The sequence below is a fragment of the Rattus norvegicus genome, chromosome 11, assembly GCF_036323735.1.
Source record: "Rattus norvegicus strain BN/NHsdMcwi chromosome 11, GRCr8, whole genome shotgun sequence".
Lineage (NCBI taxonomy): Eukaryota > Metazoa > Chordata > Mammalia > Rodentia > Muridae > Rattus > Rattus norvegicus.
Genome location: NC_086029.1, coordinates 40342531 through 40349971, shown reverse-complemented (window position 1 = coordinate 40349971; position 7441 = coordinate 40342531). Strand labels below are relative to the sequence as shown.

At 41.1% G+C, this 7441-nt stretch overlaps 1 pseudogene; it reads left to right on the top strand.

Moving 5' to 3' along the window:
• Nucleotides 1-1193: 1193 nt before the first annotated feature.
• Pbdc1-ps3 (polysaccharide biosynthesis domain containing 1, pseudogene 3) lies at nucleotides 1194-5077 on the top strand (annotated as a pseudogene).
• The last annotated feature ends 2364 nt before the right edge of the window (nucleotides 5078-7441 follow it).

The window sequence follows — 7441 nt, the reverse complement described above, 5'->3', positions numbered from 1 at the left end:
CACCCAGGTCAAGCGGTTCATAACAGCCCTAACTCCAGCTCCAGGAGGTCTGCTGCCCTCTTCTGGCCCCAAGAGGTACTGCATTCACACAGTCACACACAGACGTATACACAAATAATTTAAGTAAATAAATAAATAAATATTTAAAATGAAAACGAACACATACCGGTGTTTGAAAGAGGTGGGGTAATATAGTCAAAATGCTAGGAGAATAGACTATCAAGTAGAACGCCTTCACCCTGTTCACCCCGGAGACCGATCCTTCCCCATGTTGCACACTTTCCCTATGTCCTTATCCCTAGGAGAGAGCTGATTCAATCAGGGGCCTTAAAGCACCTGGCTTCACCAGAGCAATCACCATGCCAAGTGTCATCTCTTCCAGAAGCCCTTTCTGTTGACCAAAAGAACACCTCACACCAACCTTAGACCCTCAGAGGGTGGTAAGAAACATGTCCCTGAAAATCAAAGTGGGAAAAATTGTATCTTTCTCACAGAGACAAAACCCTGTGGATCCCCAGGCACATGCCTAAGTAGGCTGGTGTGCCAGTCAGGTTTTATTGTCAACTTGCATAGCCCATTGTCCCCTGAAAGGAGGGAACCTCATTTGAAAACTTGCTCCATCAGATTGGCTTATGGAATGGGGAGGGCATTTCTGTGATTGCTCATTGATATAGACACCCATTTTGGTGACACCAGCAGGTGGACCTGCACTATGTAAACTGACTGAGGAGGCAATCCAATAAGCAGCATTTCTCCATGGTTTACTTCCTGCTTGAGCTCCTGCCCTGACTTCCTTCAACCGTGACCTGTGACCCGGAAGTATAAGCCAATTTAACTCTTTCCTTGCTTAAGTGGGTTTTTTTTTGGGGGGGGGGGGTGAAAGGGTCGTAATGTTTACTACAGCAACGGAGAGTGAACTAGAAGACAACCGTAAAGGTCTCACACACAGAAAAACAGAAATGGCGTGACCATTTCTGAGCAACCAGCTTGTTTGAAGAACCAGTCTTGTCTTATTCAGCCAAGGGGTTTTCCTGTCTGTCTTTAACGCTATTGTTTCTATTTCTTTTATTAAAAAAAAAAAAAGAAAGAAAAGAAAAAGAAACACTACCTACGGAAAAGCTCTGGGGGTGTAGATGAAAACTTAGCTCCTGTGACCCAGAGCTAGGAAGTGCCACCCCAGAACAAGGGGAAGGATGGAACGGGGCTTTCCTGAGGCGAGGTAACACTGAATGACTCACACCACTTCCTTATTCTCGCCCTTTGCATGGCTAGGGTGGAGAAGACTCAGAGGCTGGAGAAGTTCTCTTGTTCAAAGGGTGGCCTCCCTCAGGGTGGTGAGAGCCTTGTGCTTTCTTCTTGCAGCTCTGTCAGGCAAGGAACTAAAACTGCAGAGCAAGATAGCGAACACTTGTAGCTGTCATAGATTTAGTGTTCAGAAAGCATCCCCGACGTGGTTTGCCACTCGAGGTGCTTCCAGCTAAAGGAGGTTAGAAGCCCTCCGTGCAGCCTCAGAAGCAAGATGGCTTTGACTGCCCACCTTCCCATTTCTTCCCTGAAGCAAATCATAAAAACAAGAAGTCCTCTGTCCCATGATGGGTGGTACAAACCAGAATCCATTTGCATCAGGGCAAGGCACAGAGTTCAATATAGCATGGAGCTGCTGCCGTGCTCTCTGTAGGAGCCAGACATGAGAAAGGCTCTAGTCCTCTGCTCCAGAAAGGGCCTGCCATGTGCTCAGTAGGACTCTCAATCATCATAGGTGGAGAAACCAAGATATTCCAGGACAAAACCAAATTTAAACAACATCTAACTACCAATCTAGCCCTACAGAGGATTCTAGAAGGAAAACTCCAACACAAGGAAGATGCCTATACCAAAGAAAAGACAAGATATTAAGCATCTCAGAACAAAGCCAAAAGAAGAGAATTACTCAAACATAATATCACCTCCAACAACAAAAATAACAGGAACCAACAATTCACCTGTCTTTAATGTCTCTCAACATCAATGGACTCAATTTCCCAATAAATGGCATAGGCTAATAGCCAGGATATGCAAGCAAGATCCATCATTTTGCTGCATACAAGAAACACACCTCAGTGACAAAGACAGACAATGCCTTAGACTAAAAGACTAGAAAAAAGTTTCCAAGTAAATGGTTCCAAGAAACAAGCTGTAGTAGCCATTCTAATATCCAATAAAATAGACTTTAACTAAAGTTATCAAAAGAAACAGGGAAGGACACTTCATACTCATAAAAAAATCCACCAAGAGGAGGTCTCAATCCTGAACATTTATACCCCAAATGCAGTGGCACCCACATTCATAAAAGAAACTTTACTAAAGCTCAAAGCACATATTGAGTCTCACACAATAATAATGGGAGACCTCAACACCCCAATCTCACCAATGAGCAGGTTATTGAACAGAAACTAAACAGAGACACAGTGAAACAGATAGTGGTTATGAACCAGATGGATTTAACAGATATATACGGAGCATTTCACCCTAAAACAAAAGAATACACTGTCTCAGCACCCTACGGTACTTTCTCCAAAACTGACAATATAGCCAGTCATAAAACAAGCCTCAACAGGTACAAGAAGATTAAACTAATTCCATGCATCCTATCAGATCACCGTCGCCTAAGTCTGGTATTCAATAACAACAAAAACAACAGAAAACCCACAAAGCCATGGAAACTAAACAACTCTCTACTCAATGATAACTTGGAAAGGAAAGAAATAAAGAAAAATTAAAGACTTTCTAGAATTCAATGAAAACATTAGACACAATATACCCAAACTTATGAAAGCAGTGCTAAGAGGAAAATTCATAGCACTAAGTGCCCTTGTAAAGAAATTGGAAAGATCCCACATGAGCAAATTAACAGCACAAATGAAAGCCCTAGAACAAAAAGAAGCAAAAACACCCAAGAGGAGTAGACATCAGGAAATAATCAAACTCAGGGTAGTAGTCAACCAGAGAGAAACAAAGAGAATGACCAAAGAATCAACAAAACCAAAAGCTGGTTCCTTGAGAAAATCAACGGGATAAATAAACTGTACTGGCTGGTTTTGCGTGTCAACTTGACATAAGCTGGAGTTATCACAGAGAAAGAAGCCTCCCTTGAGGAAATGCCTCCATGAGATCCAGCTGTAAGAGATTTTTTCAGTTAGTGATCAAGGGGAGAGGGCCCATTGTGGGTGGTGCCGTCCCTGGGCTGGTGATCTTGGGTTCTATAAGAGAGCAAGCTGAGCAAGCCAGGGAAAGCAAGCCAGTAAGTAACATCCCTCCATGGCCTCTGCATCAGCTCCTGCTTCCTGACCTGCTTGAGTTCCAGTCCTGACTTCCTTTGGTGATGAACGGCAATGTGGAAGTGTAAGTTGAATAAAACCTTTCCTCTCCAACTTGCTTCTTGGTCATGGTGTTTTGTGCAGGAATAGAAACCCTGACTAAGACATAAATCCTTAGCCAAACTAACTAAAGGACACAGAGACAATATCCAAATTAACAAAATCAGAAATGAAAAGGGAGACATAACAACACAAACTGAGGAAATTCAAAAAATCACCAGATCATACTACAAAAGCCCATACTCAACAAAACTGGAAAATCTAAATGAAATGGGTGACTGTCTAGACGGATACCACACCCCAAAGTAAAGTCAAGAGCAGGTAAACTACATAAACAGTCTCATAACCCCTAAGGAAATAGAAGCAAGCACTAAAATCCTCCCAACCCAAAAAAAGTTCAGGGCCAACTGATTTTAGTGCAGAATTCTACCAGACCTTCAAAGAACAGCTAATACCAATACTCCTCATTCTATAAAATAGAAACAGAAGGAACACTACCTAATTCATTCTATGAAGCCACAGTTACTTTGATACCCAAACCACACAAAGATCCAACAAAGAAAAAAAAATCTTGAAACCAATTTCACTTATGAATATCGATGTAAAAATACTCAATAAAATTCTCAAAAACTGAATCCAAGAATACATCAAAAAGGTCATTCCCCATGATCAAGTAGGCTTCATCACAGCAATTCAGGGATGGTTCAATACCTGAAAACCTATTAACATAATCCACTATGTAAACAAACTCAAAGAAAAACTCACTTGATCATCTCATTGGATGCTGGAAAATTCAACACCCCTTCATGTTAAAAGTATTAGAGAGAGCGGCAACGTGGATGCTGCCAGTGAAAGCGAAGAGCCAGTTTCTGGGGAAGCGTTGTCCATCGCCCATGCTCTTTCTTACCCTCCCAAGTCATATGGCAATGACCCTGATACTGAAATGGCTTAGGCCATTCGAGCAATGTAGCATGCTGAAGTCTATTATAAACTGACTTCATCAGTTGACTCACAGTTTCTGAAACTCACCAAAGTAGATGACCAAATCTACTCTGAGTTCCGTGAAATTTTTGAGACACTCAGGGTAGATGTATTGGACCTAGAAGAACTCAAATCTGAATCAGCTATAGAGAAGTGGAGGCCATTCTGCTTAAAATTTGAAAGGATCATAGATTACAACTATGGTACTTGGCTGTGACTGGATTGTTCTCAGGGCTACACTGAAGAGAACACTGTCTTTGCACCCAGGATTCAATTTTTTGCCATTGAAATTGCTCAGAACCGGGAAGGCTATAACAAAGCAGTTTTCATCAGTGTTCAGAACAAAGAAGAAAAGGAAGGAGCTGAGAGAAGAAGAAGAGGAAGCTGAGAAAGGAGCTGATAGTGGAGGAGAAAAAGAGGAAGAAGTCAACAGAGGAGAAAAGTAGAAAACTAAACAAGGGAGGAGAAAAAGCCAAGAAGCCTGTGACTCAGCTGAACCCACACATGTCTATGCTGCTCACACAGCCTCCATTGGTGAAATGATGCCCTTGTGCAAGTGGAGGACTCAGATGGACATCTTTCTAGCTGGCAAGAGAAGCTACTCTGGGCATAATAGCTTAAACATGATTAGTGGAGTCTCTTCGTTCATTATTGCTTGATACCTTGTTTCTTGGCTGTAACTGTTGTTGAAATAAGACATTTTGTAAATAAATTCCTTTTGGTTTATTTTAACAAAAAAATAGTATTAGAAAGATCAGAAATTCAATGCCCTTACCTAGACATAATAAAAGCAATATACGGCAACCAACAGCCAAATTGAATGGAGAGAAACTTGAAGCAATCCCACTAAAATCAGAAACAAGACAAGGCTACCCACCCTCTCCTTATCTATTCAATATAGTACTAGAAGTTCTAGCTAGTGCAAAAAGGCAACAAAAGGAGATCCAGGGGATGCAAATTGGAAAAGAAGAAGTCAGGAATATGTATCACAATATAGTATACATAAGTGACCCCAAAAATTCTACCAGAGAACTTCTACAGCTAATAAACAACGTCAGCAAAGTGGCAGGGTATAAAACTAACGCAAACAATTCAGTAACCGTCCTTTATACAATTGATAAACGGGCAGAGAAAGAAAATAGGGAAACAACACTCTTCACAATAGTGAAAATATATTATCACAAATAACGCAAAATATCTTGGTATAACTAACCAAACAAGTGAAAGATCTGTTTGGCAAGAACTTCAAGTCTCTGAAGAAAGAAATCGAAGAAGACCTCAGAAGATGGAAAGATCTCCCAGGCTACTGGATTAGCAGGATTAACATAGTGAAAATGGTCATTCTATCAAATGCAGTTTTCAGATTCAATGCAATCCCCATCAAAATTCCAACACAATTCTTCACAGACCTGGAAAGGGCAATTCTCAACTTTGTATGGAAAACCAAAAAATCCAGGATAGTTAAACAATTCTCAACAATAAAACAACTTCAGGGGGAATCACTATACCTGACCTCAAGCTGTATTACACAGAGCAATAGTGATTAAAAAACTGCATGGTATTGATACAGAGACAGACAGGTCCAGCAGTGGAGTAGAATTGAAGATCCAGAACTATAAACCCACACAACTATGGAAAATTGATCCTTGACAAAGAAGCCAAAAACATACAGAGGAGAAAAAGATCTTCAATAAATGGTGTTGGTCTGACTGGCAGTCTGTATGTAGAAAAATGAAAATAGATCTATATTTATCACCTTGCACAAAGCTCAAATCAAAGTGCATCAAGGACTTCAACATAAAACCAGATACACTGATTCAAATAGAAGAGAAAGTGGGAAAGAGCCTGGAACCCATTGGCCCAGGGAGAAATTTCCTGAACAGAAGAACTCCAATGACTCAGGCTCTAAGATCAACAACTGATAAACGGGACCTCATGAAACTGAAAAGCTTCTGTAAGGCAAAGGACACTATCAATAGGACAAAACAGCAACTAACAGACTGAGGAAAAAAAATCTTCACTAACCCCACATCTGATAGAGGGTTAACATCCAAAATACAGAAAGAACGCAAGAATTTAACCTCCAAAAAACCAAATATCTCAATTAAAAGTGGGGTACAGAGCTAAACAGAGAATTCACAACAGAAGAACCTTGAATGGCTAAGAAGATTTTAAAGAAATGTTCAAAGTCCTTAGTCATCTGGGAAATGCAAATCAAAAAAACCTTGAGATTTCATCTCAGACCAGTAAGAATGGCTAAGATCAAAAACTCGGGTGACAGCACATGCTTCTAAGGATGTGGAGAAAGAAGAACACTCCTCCATTGTTGGTGGGATTGCAGACTGGTACAACCACTCTGGAAATCAATCTGATCATCCCTCAGATACTGGAAATATTTCTACCTGAAGACCCAACTATATGCTCTTGGGCATATACCCAAAAGATCCCCCACTATACCACAAGGACACATGCTCCACCAAGTTCATAGCAGAACCTGGAAACAACCCAGATGTCCCTCAACTGAAGAATGAATACAGAAAATGTGGTTCGTTTACACAATGGAATACTCTTCAGCTATTAAGAATGAAGACATCATGAGTTTCTCAGGCAAATAGATGGAGCTAGAAAATATCATCCAGAATGGGGTAACCCAGACCCAAAAAGACATATGTGATATATACTTATAACTGGATAATGGGGTGACTTTAGCCAAAATGCCCAAAAATTGGAAGAGGGAACTTGACTCCACGTCCAATAGGTAGACATGGCCGCAAGTGGAGGGACAGGGAAATGAACTCACAGTCAAAATTTATGACCCAGAAGTGTTCCCGTCTAAAAGAACTACAAAGACAAAAATGGAGTCTGAAGGAAAGGCGGTCCAATGACTGGCCCAACTTGGGATTAATCTTATGGGGGTGCACCAAGGCCTGACACTTTTATTAACACTCTGATGTGCGTACAGACAGGAGCCTAGCATGGCTGTCCTGAGAGGCCCTTCTAGCAGCTGACTGAGATAAACATAGATATTTACACCCAACCATTGGACTGAAGTTGGACCCCTTGGTTGAACTAGGAGAAGGATTGAAGAAGCTGAAGGGGAGGGC